Below are 26,825 nucleotides of genomic sequence, written 5' to 3' on the forward strand. Positions count from 1 at the left end.
TTATTGAACGGTAATCAATTAAACGCAGTCGTATTTCGATGAGGTGACTTTTGATCGCTTGACGTTCGACGTGACTGATTATGCAAATTACAGCTGGTACTAATTAGCTACTTCGAAGGGTTATGCTCTTGTAAAATATCAAAATTGAAATATGTTTACGGAAATGAAATATGCGAGTGAACCTTGTAGAATAGGTTGAATTGAAATGTGAATATTGATATAAATATAAATGATGTATTTTGTACATTTAAATTGAGCTTGATAAATTTAGTGATGAATATTTAAATTCTGACGGGTTTGTGGCATGAATAGAGTAAAATTATTTCAGACAAACTTATGACAGAAATTTTGAATAAAATATGTTGAAGTGTGGTAATAAATTAAGCATATTTCTGAGTAAAGTGAAAATAAAAATTGTAAAATATGTTAAACTAGTAAATTTGCTAAAGCAAAGCTATTATTTTGAATAATCTTGAAATATAAATTTTGAATGAAATATAGGAATAAAATAATAAAAAAGTAAAAGAATATTAGAACAATACATTGTAAAATATTAAGTTTGAGAATATTGTAATAATTTTGTAAAATATCGGAATAAAATATTACAACAAACGTTGAACTCGATGTTTTCAATGTGTAATTTTTGTTTGCATAATAAAATTAAAATAATTTATAACGTTGCAATTGTAGATCTTATCTTTATAAAAAATTTAAAGATTTTTTGAACTTCCACAATGATTTTCATAGAAATAAAGATTAATTTACAAGGTTTCTTTTTATACATAAAACCATTACGAATTTTTAGAGCATAATAAATGCGCTAAAATCTAATTACTCGTGTAATAAAATCTAACACGCAGACAATATTTAAACATCTTTGTAACAAGTTGTGTCACAAGCTCATTCGCGCCGTCGGCAAACGCTAAACATTAGAAATTTCAACTTCCAAGATAAAATAAGCTAATAAAAATTAATAACAGTGCTTTAATAAAAATAGTCGAATAAAATTAAAATTATCCAAAATGTGTAATTATCAAACTATTGAAAATTTTCTATAAATGAGTTCCTTTGCATTTAATAGAAACATAAAATTATTAACAAGGAATTTTTTAGTGCCACAAGAATTAACAATATTCATTACATCCACCTTTTTTTCATTTAATTTCATCATTGCAAAATTCTGTGAACGATAAACGCAACAATTGCAGAAAAAAGCAAACACAAGTCCAAACTTTTTTAATAATCAATGAATTTCAAGCTAATAATTACATCATTTATTAGATATGTTCTTTAAATTTGTAACGAAGCATAATACGGGTAATGGAATTTTAGAACTCTAAAATTTAGAAATTGTGAGGTGATCAAATTATGGAATTCTGGAATTTTAGAATTCGGGAATTACGAGATGTTAAGGTTTTCAGATTCGGAATTTAGGAATCGTAAAATGTTAAGATTCTGGAATTTTAAAGTTTAGAAAATATGAGGTGTTGACATTTTGGAATTTTGATACTTCAGGATTTAGGAATTGTAAGATGATGAAACTATGGAATTTTGGAATTTTAGAAGGACTTCAGAATCTCAGAATCTAGAAACTTCGAGAATAAACTATGGAATTTTTTAAATTTATAATTTAGAACTTTGGAATCTCGAAATTGAAGCATAATACGACATAACATATTTTACACAAATTAAGCGCGAAATTAGTAACTACGAATCAAGCAGAGGCAAATACGTACAATATAAAATAATTTCAGCACAATTTTACAATTTCTTGATAAGGACTCATAAAGTACATTTTAGATTATGTTAATGATCATACTTCGTCAGAATAACATACATGGCACACTCAGACGTTTAAGATTCCAGGTAAAAATGTTTCTTACAAGCAAGCTACTCATGTTAACTAGAGCAACATATATGAACAAGCTACTCCTATTAAAATGTTATAAACAACCTTCAAAAGCTATTCCATCATATTTCTGATTAAATCTAAACGTTGAATATGAACAAAACAGAAATAATTAAAAAAAAAATTTTCACAGAGAAATTCGAAACTTCTTTCGATTTTAATATGAAGAGCTACAATTTTAGCTGAACACTCTTGACATACAAGGAAATGTGAAATACTTAGCTTTTGACTTTGGTAGTGTAACCATTATTTGATTCCGAAGAAATTACTGAATACAAACACGCGACTAGAATGTAAGAAAAATACACTTTATTTAATTACATGTTCAAAATGTATGCCTTCCTCCATCACGTAATATTCCGGTCTTTTACTTTACATTTCCACTTCTGTAAATCGAGTAATATGTTAATAAAAATATCACGTAATATGTGTTTTGAATTCGTCTCGATGTCCTCTAAAGCTATGAATAAAAAAATGTATGTTCCTATTTAAAAAACCCAAGGTGACCTTAACTTTGCCAAGAGAACAAACTGTTTTCAAAATTTGCTTTACTAATATCTATTGTGCACTTCATACCCTGCAAATATTCTTGTAAACTTTTTTTCGTAAGGTGGCTGCAAGTGGAAGAAAAATCGTGAGTAGCCTGTATATTTATAGAGTATATTTTATTAATACTTCGATTTCTGAATCAGTAATCCCTGCAACGTTAAAATTGAACACCGACAATATGAAAGAAATTCTGAACGGAAAATTGAGATATGAAAGGCTGTTTCTAAATAACGATAATTAACACAATATTCTGCAGAAATACATTTATAGCTACATAATAAATAGATAACATCGAAGAATAAAGCAGCTGACTTTGCAGACAAATTACTGTTTGCCATTACCACATAGCACCGTCTGCAATCCGTGAATAATATTCTCCAGATTTATTCTTCTTTGATTTATTCGCCAATAACGAAATAAAGTTTATCTATTGCCAAGGAAGTCAGTTATATTCGTTTCTGAACAGATATACGCCTTGGTTTTATCGTGAGCTACGATCATAAATGACATGTAGACTCCTTTATTTATTGTTCAGCCATTGCATAAAATACGAAATATTACCAAATCGTTTCTTCCATCTTTGAGTACACAAGGTCGTACACGGGGTATGTTGGTATTTTATTTTTAACTGGATAATATTTCGGTAAAAAAGTTTCACATTTTCTTTAATTCTGTTCATTTTCAAATATTTATATTGCAAAGATTCATAAACTTGTAGAGTTTTAAGTCATCATATTTGTAAATTTGTGAACTTAAAAATGAATTCGTAAAGATTTGAAAAGGTTCAAATTATACAATATTTTAAATGATCAAATTCATAAGTTGTCAAATTGGAAAAGTTTTAATACTTTTAAAGTTGAATATTTTTAAACGTTTAACTTTGAAAATTTTCAAATGTTCCGAATTCTGAGACTCTCAAGTTTTCAAATCTTAGGACCCTTAAGTTTTGTCATTTACAAATCCACAATCTTTCTATATGTAGATAATTTACATTATCTATAAATTTTTAAATTCCAAAACATTAAAGTTACTTCACTCCTAAACTCCTAAATGTCTAAATTCTCAAATTCTTAGACTCCCTAATTTCCATATTCATAGATTCTTAAATTTTCGAATTACTAAATTCTCAAATTTCCAAATTTCCATATTTCCATATTTCCAAATTTCCAAATTTCCATATTTCCATATTTCCAAATTTCCAAATTCTCAAATTTCCAAATTCTCAAATTTCCAAATTCTCAAATTTCCAAATTCTCAAATTTCCAAATTCTTAAATTTCCAAATTCTCAAATTTCCAAATTCTCAAATTTCCAAATTCTCAAATTTCCAAATTCTTAAATTTCCAAATTCTCAAATTTTCAAATTTCCAAATACCCAAATTCCCAAACCCTAATCCCCAAATGTAACAAATTTCCTAATTTCCCAACTTCTAAATGCTCAAATTTCCAAAACCCTAATTCCCGAATCTCTAATTTCCTAATTTCCTAAATTCCCAAATTCCCAAATTCCCAAATTCCCAAATTCCTAAATCTCCAAATTCTCCAACTTTTCAATATTCATACTACCCAAATATCAAAATTCTAAAATTTGCGAACCAGGGAATTCTCATACCTACTACATTTTCGTCAACATTAAATTAAGAAATAAATACCTAAAAATAGTATTCAACATTAAAAAGACAGAATGCTAAAACCCCAGTAATAAAACAGGTAACAAAATGCGTTAAAAACTTGTAAAAATATGAAAAAATAATGTATTGTTATACAGTAATATTTTGACAGTTTCATTAACTTGAAAATAATTATTTAAACGCGTAAAATAATCAACGAATGATTACCGACGGATAGGATGCGTGATTTAGGCCTAAAAAACGAGGCTACTGCAACCAAATTTGTCTAACACCTTGTCACTTTCGTTCACAAAATATTTAATAGTATTTCTTTTTTTACTCAAATTTTCTATAATATATAAATTATATTTATTTTGATGCAACATGTAGAGAACATTTATTGTGTGCAATGTATAAATGATTTATAAAAACATTTTACTAGTCTAAAGTTTCTATGTGCAATTCGCTACTGTTAAATTTCAACAAATGATAAAAATACAGTAATTTTTAGAAATCAGATATGAAAATATTAATAATTTAAATGAAATTTTACCGAATTATAACAGTTGAGTAAAGAAATTTTGAATTTAATTGTGTTACTAAATTAAACGATCCAAAAAGTACATTTAGAATCAAATTTAATAAATAAATTTAACAGTTCACCAAATCAATTCAGAATTTGAGAAATTAACAAAATATATTCAGAATCTAATTCAGTTGTTAAATTAAAACTAATAAACACGAATAGAATTTAATTAAGTAATCTAGCAGATGAATTTAGAACTTAATTTGTCAATTAAACTAAACAATTCAACAAAAAATATATTAAACAATTTAGCAAATAAGTATAAAATCTAATTCAACAGTGAAACTAAACAATACACCAAATTAATTCAAAATCTAACTGAACAATTAAATAAAATAACCAAACATATTTAGAATGTAAATATTAACCCTTGCATCTTATATTATATCACAGTGTAACATGACAAAGTTACATTATAATTTTATGTATCAATAAAGGAGTGAAAAATATTTACATGAAATTTGATATTATATCACAATGTAACATAATAACTTTAAATCTTGATAAAAAGATGGAAAATATTTATATAAAATTTTATACGTTACATCATAATGTAACATAACAACGTTAAAAGGATGAAAAATATTTATACATATACAAAAGAATAATGATAGAAAATATGAAGTCAATTTTACCAAGTAACATTCTTTTTATCACAAAACATGATCACACAAGATTCCTAATTTCCACGTTTCAAGTACTCATAACAAAAAAGAAGAAGAATGAACATTTTCTAATTTGCACGCAACAATTATTCGTCGAATTTATCGAATTCCATGAAACAAGAATGTTACCAGAATATGTACACCGTACATGCTCGAAGATGATCTTTAAGACATCCAATTTAATCGCTAATTGGATATTGATTTCTTGCAAATGATACGCCCGTTCTCATCGCAAACAGGATCTTTTATGAGCATAAATTTCTAGCAACATCGAAATTCCATTTGAACGACGACCATTCGTGAATCGTGAACGATCGATTTGAGAAAAATTTTACAGCGATAAGGCAGAAGAAACAGTCTGAATCCTCGGTCGTAAATGGATTTCGTTCGTAAAATAAGTATTAAACGAATTTATCAAATTTCGATAATTACCTCGCGATTAGTAACACTGTAACTAAACGGTTGAATGAATTATATCTTTATTCTTATGCGCCGACATTTTGACGACCACGTGTCTCGCGAAACCTACGCGCCATTTTAATTTCGTTTTACACTCCACGGTTGATTGCTAATAAAATTGTATTGGAGAATCTCTGTTTAGGTATGTAGTTACGTTATATTAATAGTTACATAAACAGTACTATGTTGTGTAACGAGTTATTTAATTAGCGTTCGATGGAACTGGAGGGTTGAAATTTTATAAATTTTAGGACTTTGATAGTTTGGAATTCGAGAAATTAGGAGTTTTGCTAGTTTCACGCTTTAGTATTCGGGAATTGTGAGATGTTAAGATTTTCAGATTTGGAAGTTTGCGACTTTGAAATTTACGAATTGGGAAACATTGAGATACTGAAGTTTTTGAATTATTGAACTTTAGAGGTTAGAAAATATGAGATGATGGGATTTTGGAATTTAGGAAATGTGAAATGATGAGACGATGGAATTTTGGGACCTCAGAATTCGAGAATTACTAGATTAAACTATGGAACATTTAAAATTTTGGGATTTGGAACTTTAGAATCTCGAAATTGAAAAACTTGTAAATTGAAAAATTTGCATATACATAAATTTAGAAATTTGAAAAATTGGGGACTTGGAAGATTGAAATTAGGAAAAGTATAAAATTCAGAAATTCGTTAATTCAGAAATTTAGAAATGCAAAAATATTGATATTCAAAAATTCAGAAATACAAAAATACTAAAATTCAAAAATTTAGAAATCCAGAAATTGAAAAATTCAAAAATGCAGAAATTTAAACTTCCAAAAAATCAAACATTCCAAAATTGCAAAATGCCAAAATTTCAAAATTCAAACATTCAAACATCAGAAAACTCGAACACACGTCATCACACAAAAGAAGCCACCGATACACAGAAAACAGTGTCCCAAATCGCAAGGGTTAAAGTGCAAACGTGTTAAATACATTATCGACATTCTCGCAAAAATTGTACCGACGTAAATATACACGGCATCGGCAGCCGTGTGGAAACTTAGCAGCAAACATAGTAAGTAATCGCGCATAAATCCGTACCGGACAAAAGATTCGGAGCGAAAGATTCAATTGCAAGCACACACCAACTCCGGGAGAAAAGAAAAAAAGAACGTTGCTCGGCTTAAGACAGATAGGATCTTTCGGTTGGGTAGTAGCCACGTTTCAGAAACGATAAGTTCTGGTTCTCGTTCGGCCAAGATAAACGAGACGATAGTAATAAACGGTACGCGGTTACGCTACTATAAGGGGGAGGCTAAATTATTGCAGCCTGTCTCGCGTTATCATTTCGTATCGCTTTATCTATTACGCTATTGTGGCGGCGTTGCTTGGGTGGCAGGTCCTTTTGCTAAATCGACCTATTATCCAATATAGGAATTATTGTTCTTGCTGTTGTGTGGTCCGTGCCTGCAGAAATTTTATCGGAATGCTGAAAATATTTTACAGTCGCTGAGGTTTTTTCTTTTGTTTCGATGCTGGATGTACTAGCAGTTGGATTTTAAACGCAGTCGAAATGGTAGTAGCGGAATATTTTTATTACTGTCTTACTAAAGGAATTCTATGTTATAAAATTATACCTGTCATGATAATATGGTTAGGCTTTTTTAGAGATTCTTTTCCAACTGGTCTGCAATTTCATTTTGATCTTGTATACTTAGATTTCCATCTTCAGAACTTGAAGGCAAGTTTCAATGATTTTCAATTCGCTTCTTTTACAATGATAGTAAATTCCAACTATTTTCTAATTCACTTATCGAGGGATCCTGAAGACTTTCTTTGTCTTTAACACTTTGCACTCCTTAATTTCACCTACCAACTCTTTAAATCACAAAATAGATCAAGAAAGAGTTTCTCAATCAAATACAACAGTGCGAGTATGTGACAGTGAATATGTGACATGATCATTTATTATAAGTAGTAAAAGAATGAAAATATATGTATATATATTGAACTAATCTGTTTATCTGAATTATTTATAAGGTCCAAGAGAAATGTGATGTTGAACCATACTTGACATAGAAGTAAGAAGGATTAATCTCATTAAAGTAAAGTAAAGTTCAACTTCATCTTCTAATTCACATTCTTCGAGCTTATGCAGTTGCTGGCCATTGAATTAGGATCACTATAATTACACGTTTTTCGTAAAATTAAAGGTCTGTTCAAATTATAACAATATTTACTAGCTACCAATATAACTACTACAATTTTTCGAGTAAGCTGATATTTTCTATGGCATTCAAATTATACCTGACGCGCTATCGAACCTAACCTAAACGGACGGCCCTTAATCACTCATCATATAATTTATCACGATAATAACAAACTGCTATGTATATATTGTTGACAATGTATTTACTAATAATTTACATGACCTAAGACAACTTTCCATATGTGACATAATATTGTGGCCATAAAAGTGTAATTTTCGTACGTGATCCTAATTCAATTGCCACGGATCATATAATTCATTATTCTCAATGGCAGAGCACTCCATTGATACATTTTTCACTTGTTGCAAAAATTCAGAGATTCGCAATAATCTTCCCATTTTTAAAGCTTGTAAAATATTCTTATATGAAAAAGAATCCGACCCCATTTCAACGACTGTAGTATACAAAATGGCCGCGTGAATATATCGATGACTATGTCACATCGCGGCCATATTTATGTGACTCCAGATGACGCGTGTCAAACTTCATAAAATATCGAGAAATCTGTCTAAATATCTAACAAACGATTTCGGGATCACTAAACAAATTATAGAACACTCCACTTTCGCAATTATTTAATTTGGTAAGTATTAAAGCAGCCATAATACAAAATTTCTTCGATTCCAAATAAATGAAACAAAAATCATTATAATGTATGTATGACATCGTTAGTTATCAAAAGTCATCACATAATTGCGAAAAATAAAGTATGAATTTTAAAAGGAAATTATAAAACCAGTCATGCACGGTTCTAGTATTAAAATGACATCTACCTTGTTGCAGTCACCATGATTGGGTAATCTACTTTAATCGGTCATACAGTTACTCACATTAAAGTAAATTTGGTACTAAATCAAGTAGTCAAACCTCAAATTATTCAGTAAAATAATAAGTAAAAAGATGCAACAGCACTTGATATAATTGCATGACGGAAATGATGCGATTCAAAAATGACAGGGTAGCAAAATTGATGTGCTCGAGGCGATTAGATATAAACCGTGTCCAATAGAAACTTGTTTTTCACGTTTCTTCAACATTGCAGCTACCTTCATTTAAGTTTGAAAGAATTACAAGTGTATGTAGTTATCTTTAAATAATATACCTATCACTCAGATGTTTTTATAAATATACAATAATACAACTTTGAAACGATCCTCAAACCTAAAATTAAATATAATTTCTCGTTGAAAGAAACTTGATATACCTTGAAAATACATTGAAATATTTTTGAAAATTTCAAGAAATGATTTTTAATACAAAATCGTTCTTTTTAATTTTTGTTCGACACCATTCAAATTATATTAATTATTTATGTCTTCATTATAGACGTAGCTGAATGAGAAACTTAATTCTCAAAAAAGATTTTCAGATCTTAATTTTGTGTACACTAAATGTACGCAATTATAAACAATGCTAATACAGTTTTAAAAAATATAAACTGCAAAAACTAAGACGTATTTTTGAATGAATACCAATTTTTAATTAGAGAAACTGTATTAAAAATATACTATTAATTTTTAAGTCTAGCTGAAGCTAAATCTAGCTTATGGCTTTTGCTTTATACATCTCGTTACGCTTTCTAACAAAAACGTAAAGATTTAGTGAACAAATAGACCAGCGTAAGAAAAATTTAGCTGTCCATTAAGAAAATTGCCTTTCAAATTTAGAGAACAAATTACTGCTAAATAATACGTGAACGTTCGTAGAGCAGCTGCTTCGAACAATTAACTTGTCGAACAGTTCGACAGACTCTGATTCCCTAAGTAATACTTGAGCACACATAATAATCTATATTTTCTATGACTGGAAGCAGGTTGACGTGAAAATTATAGGATGAATCGGAATCAGGTGATCGAACTGCCGCACTGAATTGCATTAATCGAACTATCCTTCATAGATTATACACGTTGGTGAATGTGCCAACATTCGAATCTAATGTACCCAAAATAAAGGCATAAATGTGAATTTCATTTGAGAAAAACTTGACCAATCTTAGCCAATTACCACATCCATTACTGACATTATGTGGCCACTGTATATTTATAGCAAGTGTCTATAAGGCCACCACTTCGTGTTTTATAAGTTTCTGTTCAAACGTGCCTTACAGATGATATTCATATATTTCGAGGCTTTTAGTGCTTTACACGTTTTTTAATTATAAACACTTTTTTAATAATAAACGTAACCAGTCGAATACTGTAGCTAAGACATCAAGTCCACATCTGTTTCCCTATCTAATCAATTTTCGTACAAGAATTTCTCCATCCTGGAAAGTAACAAACGTGGGCTGAAACTAGGGAACTACGTTTGATATACACAGCAAAATTATCAATTTTGAAAGTGCAATTAGCACTCGAAAGAATGCGTGAAGATAAGGCGAAATAGCGTAGAAAGCGGCGAGTGAAAATCACGAACGTCAAAATGATAAGAAGCGAACATTGCATCCGACTGTCCGTTTGAAACACCGTTGAATCGGTCAGGCCGATCGAGAGACAAAGTGCAATTAATTAGAACGGCGTATCATTAAATTACACGTTGCCGCATTGGCAAGTACCGACGTATCTCCATATTTCAAAATGTTCCGATAGGCTGGCAGCGAGCGCGGTACCTATCGACGTCTAAAGTGCGCCCTCTCATTATAAGGTAGCTCCACTTATCTCGATGACGCAGCTCTCTTTTTTAATCGACCACTAACCGATCGATCAGCTCGCGCAAATCATGCCAAGAACACCTTGCGACTGACTAGGTAGCCGGTCATCGACGCCTCGCGCCGCGCCGCAGCAATTTGTTTAATCAGCGCTGTAGATTAATGACTTCGGCAGGCCAGTCCCTTTTCCCGGGCAAAATTACTGATTTACGATTACATTTATTACGCCAATTTTTATTTTTTTCTGCCTCTAATGGTTAATTTCGTGGATAACGAGCTCAAGGAATTTTCGTGCCTATCCACCGTTCACACCTTCGGGACACATTTCGGTTATGGCTAAATGAAGTTTTTAGATCTGCTTATCTCGACTGGTTGTATTAACGTTGCATTCTTCTGTTAATTCCACCGGTAATCGAAAGATCCGGTTTATGCCGTAAGCTGGCTTCTTTCACTTTGATCGAATCGCGAAAATCATTTAGCGAACCCTACCGACAAATTGTTGCGATTAATCACGAAATTATCGAACGTTGGCATTTCAGTCGGATTATGTGGAGACCTGGAGATTTTACTATTATTAGGAACTGAACGATTTATCTGCAGTTGAATTAGAGTTTAACTTTCGTACCCTCATTCGATTAGTGAATCCACGAATCTCTCCAAATTAATCCAAATTAATTTTGCTTATTAACTTCATTTAAGCAAGAACCACATAGGGTAATTTTAGCACTAGTCGTTTACCTCTTAGCCTCCTGCTCTGAAATATCGCGTCACTCACAATCAAAACTTCATACGCGACAAACCAGGTGCCTGGAATTAAGTTTTCAGTTCAATTCCGATTATAATCTACACGGTCAAGAATTGCTGAATATATAATGCACCAGTAGATCAACTTTCTTTACTTGTATGCACATTGTAGCAATAATTGGCTAGCTGTGCACGACGCAACTACCCAGAAAATTATAGGTTAACTAGTTGGCGTTCAAGATATACACGTTGTTTCAAAACTAGTTCAGTTGACATCGTCGTATAAAAGTACTGTTTAATACAAAATTTTCGTAGAATGTAAAACAGCATTTGTTGGATGTAAATAAGTTTGATGAAAACTTATAGTTAAATATATAAGCATTCTTCATAGAACTTATAATATAAGTGTCCTTCCTGCGTTCGACCTGTGTACATGTTGATTCAAAATTTCATTTCAGTTGACATCTGTCGTAAAGTACAAAATTACCGCTTATTCTGTAGAATTTATGATAGAATTAGTCATCACTGTACAATGTTCATCGCGCATCCGCAAAAGATTTATAAAATGAAATGCCTAACCTCTGAAAAGAGGACTACCCCCTTCACTGATCAACCGAGTAGCTGACTAGAACAGTGAACCGACTAGAAACAGAGTCATTCAAGTAGGTGACTAGAGTGCTCCATCAAATAAAATGGCGTAGACAGGTTTCAGGAATATCCGATTGGTTTATTCCCAGGGAGATAAGATCGAAGGGGAAAAAAGCGTTGTCCAGCACAAAAGGCACCGGCACGCTCGTAAAATCAAACGGCAAATCGGCTCGTATCCAGGTGTATTTGATAGCGGGCTTATCAGGCACGCGAACAACATATACGGTGAATCTGCTTTCCGTGATCGGTAGCAAGATAACGCGGAATATTTCAGGCGTTTAGGGGGCGCATCGAGCGCGAACGATCGACGGATTTCGCGGCGAGCATCTGGCCAGGCTATCTTCTCCACGGCAGAATTCTTCTGCTCCGAAGCTTTTTTCCGCCGTTGACCCGATAAAATCACGAACACGTACCGATTTCTCTCCATGGCCGGGAATATCCTTCGACGAGCCGGCGTTCGAGGAGCCGCGGATTCGGCGAACGACTCGGCGAAAGAATGCAACGAGAATGCAACATTGTTGGTTGCCGGATGGTTTGCACGTGACAGCAGGCCAGCAATCCGGGAAAGGAAGTTTCTTAACGGCACGTACGTGCCAACATACGCTCACGTACGTGCCGATGAGTACCCGACAACTTACGTGCCCTCGGGATACCATCCTTCTTGATGCGCTCCTGCTCTCGGACTCCTTATCGATGCGGTAAGAAAGAAAGTTTCGAGCTTAATGGAACATGCCGCCGATAAAAAAACAATATGATACCTTTATTGGTTACGTTTCAAGCGCGCTGGCTGTTTTTGAAATACAGTCCGCTTGGTAAAAGCATGTACGCTAAAGGAGGATTGCAAGAACCATCCGTTTCTAGACGTTCTTCCTTCCTACATCTTTACCCTACTATGGTCTTTCGGCTCTTTTTCGACATGGTCAGATTTTATACATTTCACCCTTATGTGGACTCTTAGAATATGGTCGATGGCACACGTGATAACGCGCGCACTTCTTCATGCGAATCGATCGATCGAGTATCATTAGCTCAATAATGGTTTCAATCGAACGAAAGGTTCGTCATAGGTAACGAAAATAGGAAGGGAGATTGAAATTTATTATTTAACATTGGAAAAGATCAAAGATGGCTTCAGATAAATATTCAAATTCCTCCGTAAAATAAATGAAGAATAGCAATAAATAAGGCTGAAGCTGTAAACACTGAGAAAGTTTCTAACGAAAATATTATTCATCGTCAAAATATGTTAAAACTGACGAATAATTGTAAAACTACTTCCATCATCAAACACCATAAAATGTGATGTCCCATCATCTAACACTCGTTCCCAATAATATTTTGAAATTTATTGAAATGCAATCTCGTAATAAAAAAAGGACTTGTCCCACTTTCAAAACAAACGTCTGAAATGTTCTACAAACATCTGAATAGCTCGTCCTTTCTCCGCATGCCACAGCTCTCAGTTCACCTTTCCTAAGTGCAACTGTCATTGGCGATGATCGAATGAAGAAATCAATGGCGGAGGCATAAAAAGGCGGGAAAGAAAGGCAAAGAGCTTGTAACGAGGCGAGAAGAGCCGTAAGGCACGATAATATAGATTAAGTGCGCATTGATTGGCTCAATAACGTCGTTCTCATTGCGCGAAGCGTTATTATCGGTGGCTAAAGAATTAACGCGTGCATCGTCAGCAGCAGCAACAGCATCAATGGTCGGCCATTAACGAGCGGAGTGAAGCGTACGCGCGAAAAACGGCATGCTACGTGTGCTGGCTAATAGAAAAAAAAAGTTCTTGTTAACAGAGAGCGGAGCTGGTGCAACCACGGAGCACGGTACGAGGAAAATTAAGGAGCCATTTACAATTACGATGAGAGGTTGATGGTAGCAACAGTACCTAAAGCTCATTAAGGGGATACGGCGACTGTGCAACGTGATTATGAACGTTGATTGCGTATGTGTAACTCAGTCGCCGGCAGCCGACCTTAAGAAGCACGGTTAATTGTAAATGAAACACGCTGCAATTTACCATGTTTAATTGAAACTACGCGCAACAAGTGCCGCTGATTGGTTTCTTTGAGGGACGCGAATGATTAATGCGTCTAGTTCGATCGATACTTACCAACGGAAAAATTAAATGGGACGAGTATCTTCGGTTCATCAAAATACCAAGCTGCAATTGCGCTTTCATGTATTTTTCTTTTCTGATGAATAACGATGAACCGGTTCTACGTATTTTGGTAATTGTCGAAACGATTTGTTCCAGGAACTTGGAATTATGTTAATTCACACGAAATTAGTATGTGAATTAATCTGATAAGCGCTTACGGTGACTGGCGTGCGAAAGTTGCATTAAACATTTTTAATGCCGTGGTGTTCGCGTTTAGTGCTTCTTTGAGGAATTCTGCTTGAGATTAAGACGTAAGACGAGCGCTTCATAGTTTGAATTGAAAAATTACTTCGTCGGATATTTTGAAATGAAAAATTGCCATCTTGTAAGATATTTCGGGTTGAGAAATTAATTCGTCGGATATTTTGTATTAAGAAATGAGTATTTCATGAGACACTGAACTGAAAAATTTTGGGAGATATTTTGAACTAAAAAATGAGGTACTTCATGAGATAATTTAAATTAAAAAATGAGATATTTCATGAGATATTTTGAACTAAAAAATGAGGTACTTTATGAGATAATTTAAATTAAAATATGAAATATTTCATGAGATAGTTTGAACTAAATAATGAGATATTTCATGAGATATTTTAAATTCAAAATTGAGATATTTCATGAAATATTTTAAATTAAAAAATAAATATTTAATAAAATATTTTGAACTGTAAAATGAGTACATCTCGAAATATTCTAAATTTTGAGTACGTCACAAGATTTCACATTAAAAAATGAATACTTAATAAAATATTTTGAATTGACAAGCTACCTCATCAAACAGAGAATTTAGTCAAATATAATACATAATTCTTACAATATTTCGAATAAAAAGTTTTAACAATTTCGCAAATCATTTTCATTCCTCTAAAATTTGAAAATTTCATTTTAAAAAATTTCTATAGCTTTAAATTAACATTTTATGGGTGCTAAACTACTTGTAAAGAAACTTGTCTCCAATTAAAACGTGTACCGCAATAAAATTATAGTAACGTGATCTTAAAATGGATGTAGTCATGTATAAATCGTCGACAGTTATCGATGCATCCTGTATAATGCATTCTAATTTATCCCATAATTTACTATATCTGTTGTAACTGAATACTGTGGAATTTAGCTATCTGTTGCTTTTATCTGAAGAACATACACCTTGCTAATGGCATTTGGAATTTTAATTAACACATTAACGAACGCAATGGATTTGTCCGTATGTAGAACAGAACTACTTTATTTTCAATTATTAACGATCCTTCTATTTTTCGATTTAATTTCTGCACATCATATCCTGCGTTATTAAGATGATATTAATAATCTCAGTTTATTATAATTCCTTAACACAACTGTCAAAAATCACATTTTATTACAACTTTTATTACGAGCAATTAACAATTAGTAAAGTAATAACATTTCACACCTAGGCAGAATAATAAATAATTTATGAAAGATTTCATCGTTTGTACAATAGCAGAAGATTATTTATTAACAATTAAAACTCGTGCACAAACAACCAACAATTAGCTTAAACTTTGATGAATGATATACCAAATAATTAGTGATCCAAATTACTCTTACCTTGGTGTACCTCATAATTATCTAAATAAATTTCGATCTCTTTAAATAGCAGCAATAGAATAAATTATGCTTCTTATAAAATGGTAGATAACTCCATTGAGCAATTTGTATTTACACAGCGAACACAGGCAGTTGGCTATAATTTTCATTGTTTAGATAAAATTACGGTATATAATTACAGAAACAATAAGTCGTTAAAGCTTCTCATGCTATTCGACAACAATTTGCAATGCATTGTTCGAATTTATCTGGATCATCAAAGAACCTGAAGTAAATCAAGTTTCGTAATTAACCCGCACAGAAGAAGATACGATGAATAGATATTAAGTGATCTAAGAAAACATGCCTTTCATTCCTGAAAGAAGATAAAAAAAAACGGCAGAATAGCAGATTGAAAAGAAGAGAAAAAGCATGGCCTCCTTGGCCGTGTTTCAATTTCAACGTAACGTTTGTTTTAAACGCAACTTAAAAAGCTTCATAAAGAACCGTCTTCTTTGTTCCCTATCACGTTTCCCATAAAAATGGAAACAAGAGAGGTACAGTTGCAACGATAATTGCACGGTTGCTTACTAAAAACAGACAGATTAATTACCTCCGGTAAATACAGCTGGCGAACACTGAGGTCGCATACTTTCAGTCACAATCAAGTATAAACTCAATGCAAAAATTAAATACGAGGATAATAAATATTCCGCGAAATTGCCAGCACTGAAGAAAGGCTGTTAAACCGTAACCATGAGCATACCTAGAAAATTGCAACCTGATTCACGGGTCTTATGACCATTTTAAAATTCTAAAAAATACAGAGATAATTGATATAAAACTCGAATTGTTATGAAAAACAAATAAAAGTTAAATATATACAATTTAATCTGTCTAATGAATTAATACGTAATCTAATGTAGTTTGTATAATTTCAATATTTTTATTGTACTCTATAACATCCACCATTTAGCAAATGTTCACTGTCGTTTTAATTTTCAGGATCATCGTCATGTGTAACACATGAGCCACAACTTTTGGAATATCCTGTATGCGTCTGCTTTTATTGCATGTTCCTAACATATTCGAGTATACAATATTTCAACGTATCACTATATTGTCATATGTCATAGGTCACACATGACGACACATGTCACATATGATTTGGCACATATGTGATAACAGAAAATGGGGCATAAATAAATATACTCTGGTACATATGTGATAACAGAAAATGAAGAAATATAAAATATAAAAAAATATGGTGTACGATATTCTTAAAAAAAATGAATGAATATAGTGAACATGTAAGATCAGTATCAGTCAAAATATGTTTGAAGCTTCCTGCCTATTTCCCTAAAATGAAGTGTGGTTAAACACGTATAAGTGATTCAGAACAGTGTACGTCAATAAGATAAAAATCAGCGAGGTGCGATTTTTTCTACATAATTATCACATTCAGTTTTTCAAGCTATCAGTGCAGAAAGGCTGTTGAAAGAATGAGCGTCACACCTCGGGACGTCGGGTTAATCCGCTGACGAATCTTCGGATCCTATCTGGTACGATGTCGGACAACGAATTTCTAAAATAAGTGCATCTTCGTTACCCGATGGCAGATAGAGGGAAAAAGAACCGACGAAACAGGAAGTAGCCTGTAATATGGAGGAAGGGTAACGGAGGAGGGAGACAATAAAAGTGATTATCCTTTGAGTGGAGAAAGGAAAGGAAAGAAAACGCGCGCTGAAGATTCCGCAAATGGTAAATGGGAAGCTTGTTAAATTTTATTGACATTGCTGAGCCAGCACATTCGGAACAAGAAGCATCCGATTCCATTAGAGGTGGGTGGGGGAGCAGGAGAGAGAAGAGGGACAGAAGTGTCCCTTTCCTTCGATGCTGACTGAACCAACGAGACAAAGAAGCTCGCAGAATCCCAGAAAAAGCGTAGAAAGAGGATTCGGGGAAAGGGTGCATTCCGTACTTGTACCGATCCAATTATTCCGAAGTTCCGACGGGATATTCGTCGGGTTACACGAAGAATATACACCGGACAGATACCGTAAAAAGTAATCCGCGAAGAAAATGGCGGACGAACTACGATTATGCCCTCTGTAAATGTCCGCAACGCTGCGACGAAGCATCGGGCAATTAAAACCGACCGTATTCCGCGAGGAGAATTGAATTTAATATTCAAAGGCCTGTACGTATACAAAAGGCCATTCGGTTACACGAGCAACGATTAAAAATCGCGATACCATCTGCGTTTAAGGCGTGCATCGCGGAGAACGAAAAAACGAAACTGAAACGCGAACTTAACACGCGAGCCAGGTAACGAGATGGTTCGATTCAATCCCTGAGGTCATGGCTGGGGCGATATAGAACCATGAGAAACTGAATAGATTGGACTCGTTATGCAGTAATTAGTGATTCGTTATTATTTAAAGACCGTCGTTACGTACCGATGTCAACCCATACGTTGGCGCGTCAACCCAGCTGTTTACGAGAGCTACGATTGTATTGGACTACTTTACTACGATTGATTTATAAGTAAAGAATGTAGTGAAAGAGTGTTATTGCCGCAAAAATAAATTTGAAGAATTCAACAGATAATATAAATATTAGAAATATTGTAAGATTGATCGTTTCATGGAGCTTTGTCAACCTATGAGTTGGCACGTGAAGAGGGTGAACCAGGTGTTTAAAAGAGTACGTATCAAAATAGGTATACTATTCCTCAATTCCTATATTTTCAAATTCCAATATGTCTGAGTTTTCATATTCTTGAGGTACCATGCCTACAAATTTCTGTATCCTTGAAAATTGGTATTTCCGAGACCTTACATTCTCAAATTAGTACATGTTGAAATACCTACACTTTCTTCAATTCCGAATACCTACATTTTCAAATTTCTATATTCTCAAATCCACCCATTTCTCAATTTCTAAACTTCCAAATCCCTATATTCCCAAATATCCAAATCTCTATAACCCCAAATTTCTACATTTCCAAATCAGTACATTCCCAAATTGCTACGTCCCCAAATTCCTACATCTTCAAATTGCTATATCCCCAAATTCCTAGAATCCGAAATCGGTATATCCTCAAATTGCCACGCCCCCAAACCGCTATGTCCCTAAATTGCCACACCCCCAAATCGCTATGTCCCTAAATTGCTACGCCCCCAAATCGCTATGTCCCCAAATTGCTACGCCCCCAAATCGCTATGTCCCCAAATTGCTACGCCCCCAAATCGCTATATCCCCAAATTGCTACGCCCCCAAATCGTTACGCCCCTAAATCTCTCCATTCCCAAATTCTTACATATCCAAATCACTACAGTTTCAAATCGCTATATCCCCAAATTCCTACGTTCCCAAGTCGGTACAACCCCAAATTCCTACATTCCGAAATCGGTATATCCCCAAATTGCCACGCCTCCAAATCACTATGTCCCCAAATTGCTACGCCCCCAAATCGTTACGACCCCAAATCTCTCCATTCCCAAATTCTTACATATCCAAATCACTACAGTTTCAAATCGCTATATCCCCAAATTCCTACATTCCGAAATCGGTATATCCCCAAATTGCCACGCCCCCAAATCGCTATGTCCCCAATTTGCTACGCCCCCAAATCACTACGTCCTCAAATCACCGCATCCCTAAATCGCTCCATCCCCAAATAACCACGACACCAACTGTCCAAAATAAAAAAACAGAAAAATGGACAGTTCAACAATTGCTATCATCAACTCCCAACTTACCAAATCTCTAAATTTTCTAAATAAACTAAAATCGCTAGAAGCTTGCACCAAATTTCCCTCGCTGTAATAAGCATTCTAGGACCTAACATCATATTTAAATTACAAATACACCTGGCAAGGGGTAATTCCGATATATAAACAAGTTTCGTTTGATACACGCAATTGATGTGCAAACTTTCTGAAAATTGTCCACTTCGTACCACCATTCGCCAACAAGCCACGCATACGGGTATCATTTGAAGATCAAAGACCATCTTTGAACGCGAATGCACAAACATTCGCAACGTAGAGAGCTCGTCACCCTAATTGCTGTCCATTACAGACTATATGCAGTAATTTTTCAACGCGTATTTACCTTTGTCACAGAGAAGTTTCAAATGGTACTTTTACCTTTCCTTCGTTCTTTCTGCGGCGCGTCGATATCTGGTCAAGCTTCTTTGAAAAGCTGGTACCTAAAGAGATCGTTACCTCTGCAACCTTTTGCTTATAAAAAGCTTCGGATACTCGAGATCTCTTCAACTTCTGAATGGTGCATCTGTCGTACGCCTTGAAGCTCGATCGGCAACCGCTGTTATTTGCTTGCTTATAAATTCGCAGTTAGCCATTAAGCGTGTAACAGACGTTCGATGCTTTGTCACACAAAGAGCCTTTGTTTGACCGGGTTCCTTTGATACTGCAGATTCAAACAAGTGTGCACCGGCGAACTTTTATCTTTCTTCAAAAATTCAACGCGGGTAGCGGAGGAAGCACGGAAACGTCGGTAATTATTCGGTTGTTAATAATTTATGGGGTTCTGTAACTGTGGCGCGTAACTGCATTCGAGGAACAGGGAACGTTTCATTTCTGGGGTTTATAGTTTGTCAATTTGCGGAGTTGAGATATTAAAAGCAGAAGTTATCGAATTATTGAATTTAGGAATTTGGAAGAGTGGAAATTATCGAGTTGAAGTTGGGAATTTAGAGGTAGAGCAATTATGAAATTATTGAATTTAGAGGTTTGAAAATGTAGAAATTATTAGATTACTGTATTTTTGAATTTAGGGATTTAGAATTATAGATATTATCGAATTATTGAATTTGGAAATTTGGAAATATGGACATTGTCGGGTTGTTGAGGCTGGGATTTTAGAAGCAGGGAAATTATCAAATTAGGTCATTTAGGGATTTGGAAATCTAGAAATTATTAGATTATTGAATTTTAGAATTTAAAGGTAGAAAAATGATGAAATTACTGAATTTAGGGATTTGGAATTAGCAAATTAGCAAATTAGTAAATTAGTAAATTAGTAAATTAGTAAATTAGTAAATCAGTAAATTAGTAAATTAGAAAGTTGGTAAATTAGAAATTGGTAAATTGGTAAATTAATAAATTAGTAAATTAGTAAACTGGTAAATTAGAAAGTTGGTAAATTATCAAATTGGTAAATTAGTAAATTCCTAAATTCCTAAATTACTAGATTACTGAATTTCCGAATTACTGATTTACTGAATTACTGAATTACTGAATTACTGTATTACTGAATTACTGAATTACTGAATTACTGAATTTCTGAATTACTGAATTACTGAATTTCTGAATTACTGAATTACTGAATTACTGAATTACTGAATTACTGAATTACTGAATTACTGAATTACTGAATTACTGAATTACTGAATTACTGAATTACTGAATTACTGAATTACTGAATTACTGAATTACTGAATTACTGAATTACTGAATTACTGAATTACTGAATTACTGAATTACTGAATTACTGAATTACTGAATTACTGAATTACTGAATTACTGAATTACTGAATTACTAAATTACTAAATTACTAAATTACTAAATTACTAAATTACTAAATTACTAACTTAATAAATTAGTAAATCAATAAATTTGTAAACCATTAAATTACACTATTTTTCAATAAATAACACTACTTTAGTTCAAAATCATTACACTTTAAGTAAATAGATAAATATAATTATATTAGAATAAATCAAATATTTTTCTAATTCACTGAACAGAACACATTTATTAAATTTCATAATAAAATTCCTATTGCGTTCACTCCTCATTCCGATCCCCTCAAAATTTTTCTACATTTACGTATTTCTGAATTATCCATCAATAAACGAATCCTACAAATCAATAACAAAATTACATGAAAAATTATAGCCGTCGAAACGTAAGCAAAGAATCAAACACATCGCACAGAAACGGCGAACAAAAGAGAGAGGACAAAAGTTTTCCACAAACACCTCGAACAAAAATCAAGCTGCCGGTCGTTCCTCTTCCTTCCAGCTATCCACACATTCGCGACCTCTCAAAAAAAGCAGACGTACTATAAAGGGTACGGTAACAAGCTTTCTGCTTTTCGCATTCACAGCGCGTTAATTAATTTTCGTGGTAGGCCAAAAGCTCCGGTAATTGGTGGCGTAATGACGTTTTCTCTAATTATGCAACACCGTTGCAAACACACGAGGGAAACTCGCGCGTCCTCGACATCTCTGCCTCCCCGTTTTTTTCCTCTCTCTCTCGTTTTCCCTCCTCTTTTTTTCTCCCGCCGGGTGCTCTCTTAATCTCGCGAGTCCATTATCATTATTAACGTTAACGCGAGCGTTTAACAACCGTGGATACGTTTTTGTCAGACGCACGGCCAGAAAATCCGCGGTTTTAATGTCGCGAAAGCTCGACAAAAGGAGAACGAAAGAAACAGGAGGAAAGGAGAAAAAGTGTATACACTAGCGTCCCCGAAACACGGCACGTTGCGACTCCGAGAGTCGCGCCGGTTGAAAAGAGAACTCGCGAACAAAAAACGAGGAGAAAAATGAAAAGAAACGAAAGGGGTACAGGAAGAGAGAAAGAGATCCGTATGCTTTGAGTTGCTGGGAGAAAGGTGCTAAAAGCGTCGGCATTTATTCGACAAACGCCTCCGCGCTGCGCGAGCTTTCACCACTTTCTTCGTCTTCTTTTACCTTTTACAGTCGCATGCACTATCCGCGAAACCACCGCCGGAACTGTCGCCATTACCGGAACAGCAATTCTGTTTGCACACGCTCGTTAAGAACCGAGTCAAAACGGACACAATCTGGATATCTTTTTCAAACGATGGGCTCGCTGCGGATACGAAATGCTTTTTCTTTTAAATGATGCGAGACATTGTTTCCGGTGAAATTTTTGCTGGAGTACTCTGCTGGATAAACTTAGGGGTTCGATTGCTTTTATAGTGATTACGTGTGGCTCTCGTTTTGAGAATACTGAAATGAGTATGGTCTGTCACAATGGATGCTGTGGATATTGTTGATGTTGAAGTATTGTTAGTAAATATGGATACAGGAGATTTATAAGTTTAGTTGGAAGCAATACAATTTTCACATTTACAAATTAACGATTGATCGAGTTCAGAAACTTGGAAATTATCGAGAGTTTCTACAAATTCATGTTTCCAAATTAACAAATTTTCAAATCACCAAATCCCTGAATTACCGAACTTCTAAGTAATTACATTCCTGAATCCTTAAATTACGAATTCTGAGGTGGCAATATTTACAATCTGTCAGATTCTCAAATTGCAAAATTTCAAAGCTCCTAAATATCCAAAAATCTGCATCGCCAAATCGGCAAATCTCGAAATTCACACATTCATTAATTTCCTGTAATCAAATCCCTGAAATCGTAAATTACAAATTCTGAAGAAATAATAGTCACTATTTATCAGGTTCTCAAATTACAAAATTTCTAAGTTTCTAAATTTACAAAGACCAAACTCTCCAAGTCCTTGAACCTTCAAAGACCTACATTCATAAGTCCCTAAAACTCCAAATCTCTATATTACAAAATTATATTACAACTATATTAGCAAATCTTCCATTTCTTAAATCCTTAAGTTCCCAAATCTTTAAATTCCCAAATTCGTAAATATTCAAACTCCCAAATCTTTAAATTTCCAAATCAACCAATTCCCAAATTTTCAAATCTCCAACTCTCCAAATTCTCAAATCTTTCAATCCCCAACTCTCCAAATTCTCAGATTTCCAAATTTCCAACTCTCCAAATTCCCAACTCTCCAAATTCCCAAATCTTTCAATCCCCAAATCTCCAAATTCCCAACTCTCCAAATTCCCAACTCTCCAAATTTCCAACTCTCCAAATTTCCAACTCTCCAAATTTCCAACTCTCCAAATTCCCAACTCTCCAAATTCCCAACTCTCCAAATTCCCAACTCTCCAAATTCCCAACTTTCCAAATTCCCAACTTTCCAAATTCCCAACTCTCCACATTCCCAACTCTCCAAATTCCCAACTCTCCAAATTCCCAACTCTCCAAATTCCCAACTCTCCAAATTCCCAACTCTCCAAATTCCCAACTCTCCAAATTCCCAAATCTCCAAATTCCCAACTCTCCAAATTCCTAACTTTCTAAATTCCCAAATCTTCAAATGCCTAAATCTCCAAATTCCAAATCTCCAAATCCCAAATCTCCAAATCCCAAATCTCCAAATTCCAAATCTCCAAATTCTTTAATCCCTAAATCCCCAAATCTCCAAATATCAAAATCTCCAAATTATTAAATCCCTAAGACCCCAAATCTCCAAATACCTGAATCCCTAAATCCTTAGATCTCTAAGCTCCCAAATCTGGAAATCCCCAAATCCCTTAATCTCCAAATTCCTAAATCTCTAAATCTCCAAATTTCCAAACCTCCAAATCCCCAAATCTGAAACCCTCAAATCCCAAACCAGTGTAAATATACACTGATACCTTCCATAATAACTAACCTCAATAATAATAATTAAATTCACTAATAAGTAACATATAATGCGTAACAAATGACGTCTAACGAAATACCGTGTAATAAGCGATGTGTAATGAAATAAGATGCAATAAGTGACGTGTAATAAAGTAAGATGTATTAAGCGACGTGTAATAAGTAACGTGTCAGTATAATCTTGAAGGTTCATTGGAAAACTAAAAACTGCTTTCCATGAAAATAGATTCGGAATGCTCAGGTGTGGAGGCGAGTGCTAGTGGCCTATAGCACCTTTTTTCTTCGACTTCGCGCTCTCACACGTTGGCCGTTAAGGGAGGTTAGTTATACCGGTTGTCGGTGCGGATTCACGAACAAACGGGGACCGGTTCCTTTCCATTGAACCGATCTGTTCAGCGACCGGGGACCAAGTTACGTATCGCAAAAAAGGTACAGACCCGAGAAAAAATTTCTGAGAACAACAACATCCAGCCAGACGCGTAAACTTGAATCGAAGAGTTAAAATGGTAAACGATGTACACCCTCCTCCATAAGTCATGGGACACCTGCTACTCGCGGTTATATATTAACCTTGTTATTTGTACATTTTGTACTATAAATTTAATTCTTTACTTTGGAACTCTCAATTATTTATTAATGCTGTTATTTATAGATTTCATGCGACAAATATAATTTGTTGCAAGATTATGTATGTATGTGGTACGTATGTGACGAATTGCCTAAATATTATAATAGAAAGAGCTATAAATTATTTTTTTGTTGAATAGAATTTTGTGGATTAGTTATAATTTATATTATGTTCACTGAATTCTGGGGAGCATAATATTTTCATATAAATAATAATAATAAATTAAAATAGAGTAAAATTCTACAGATTCTCCCTTATGAGATTAATGTCCATTTAAAAGTATATTTCAAATAAATTAAATAAATTTCAATATGTAAATTGATAAAGGTACAAATGTTTAACAAATGCAACTTGCTACAATTCAACCCAAATGCATCGAACATATAAGTTACTTAACAAAGCCGATCTTTTTCGGAGTTCAAATTTTTATCTAGATACAACGATCGACTAGCGCTAATTCGATTGTAGAAACCAATTTGTGCCAATTGCGCGATCGTGTGAATACAACTGCAAGTTTATCTCAGACGATAAAGCTAAAATCGTAAATGCAACTTTGCTGTAGTGAAAGCAATGGGAGTACCAACAATCTTGATAACTGTAGTTCATTCTAACTTTATCGGATAATAATAGTCTCGTGTGTGCTTTTAGGTGGGGCATATGTGAATTTCTACAGGAGTTTATGAGGAATACGATTTTTGTATGAATATTGTTAGATATTATTAAATGTTATTAAATGTGAATATTATTAAATGTTGTTAAATATGAATATTGTTAAATATTATTGCATGTAAATATTATTAAATGTTATTGAATATGAATATTATTAAATATTATTGAATATGAAATATTATTAAATATTGCTGAATATGAATATTATTAAATATTATTGAACATGAATATTATTAAATAATATTGAATATGAATATTATTAAATATTATTGAATATGAATATTATTAAATATTATTGAACATGAATATTATTAAATATTATTGAACATAAATATTATTCAATGTTATTAAATATAAATATTATTAAATATTATTGAACATAAATATTGTCAAATATTATTGAATATGAATATTACTAAATATTATTGAATATGAATTTTATTAAATATTTGCACGAAAATAAAAATTCATACAGCAAGAACCTTTACAGGATGTCGAACAACACACTGAAAATATAATAAATTCTATACATTCTTAAAAATAAATCCTCAAAATCAATAAAAAGTGGTGACCATTCAGAACCTGAAGAGGATATCGAAAGTACCATAAATTTAACTGATTCAATACGTATTTTACAATTTCTTTCCCTTCTAAACCTGCAGAATATGGAATATTGAGAACCTGAAGAGGATATCAAATATTCTAAAAATTTCACCAATTCAATACATGTTTTACAATCTACTTTCTCTGTAAATCTGCAGAAACGAACATTGAACGACCTGAAGAGAATACTGAAAATATGCTAAAAATTTAACGAATACATGTTTCAGAGTTCCTGTACTAAATCTGTAGAAGCGGTGAACGTTCAGAACATGAAGACACTATGCTAAATATTTCACTAATCCATATTCTACAATTTCTCCTCAATCCATACAGATTTATACCTTAAAAATGTCCAAATCTAAATACGTATTTTAAAATTGCCTTACTAAATCTGTAGAAGTGGTGAATGTTCAGAACCTGAAGACACTATGCTAAATATTTCACTAATCCATATTTTACGATTTCTCCTAAATCCATACAGATTTATACCTTAAAAATGTCCAAATCTGCCTACGTATTTTAAAATTGTCTTTCTAAATCCGCGAACGATGAAAATATGCAATCAAACTAGAAATACCAGAGCGAAGTTCATTCTGAATTACCCTGTCCCTTAATTTTATACGAGACTCCAGTGA

At 33.4% G+C, this 26,825-nt stretch overlaps 1 protein-coding gene across 5 annotated transcripts in view; it reads right to left on the reverse strand.

Moving 5' to 3' along the window:
* Positions 1-26,825, reverse strand: part of LOC105662131 (UPF0489 protein C5orf22 homolog) — a 493,870-nt gene that overhangs the window by 409,671 nt on the left and 57,374 nt on the right. The window lies entirely within an intron of this gene.

This window comes from Megachile rotundata, chromosome 3 (genome assembly GCF_050947335.1).
Source record: "Megachile rotundata isolate GNS110a chromosome 3, iyMegRotu1, whole genome shotgun sequence".
In the NCBI taxonomy this organism is placed as follows: Eukaryota; Metazoa; Arthropoda; class Insecta; order Hymenoptera; family Megachilidae; genus Megachile; species Megachile rotundata.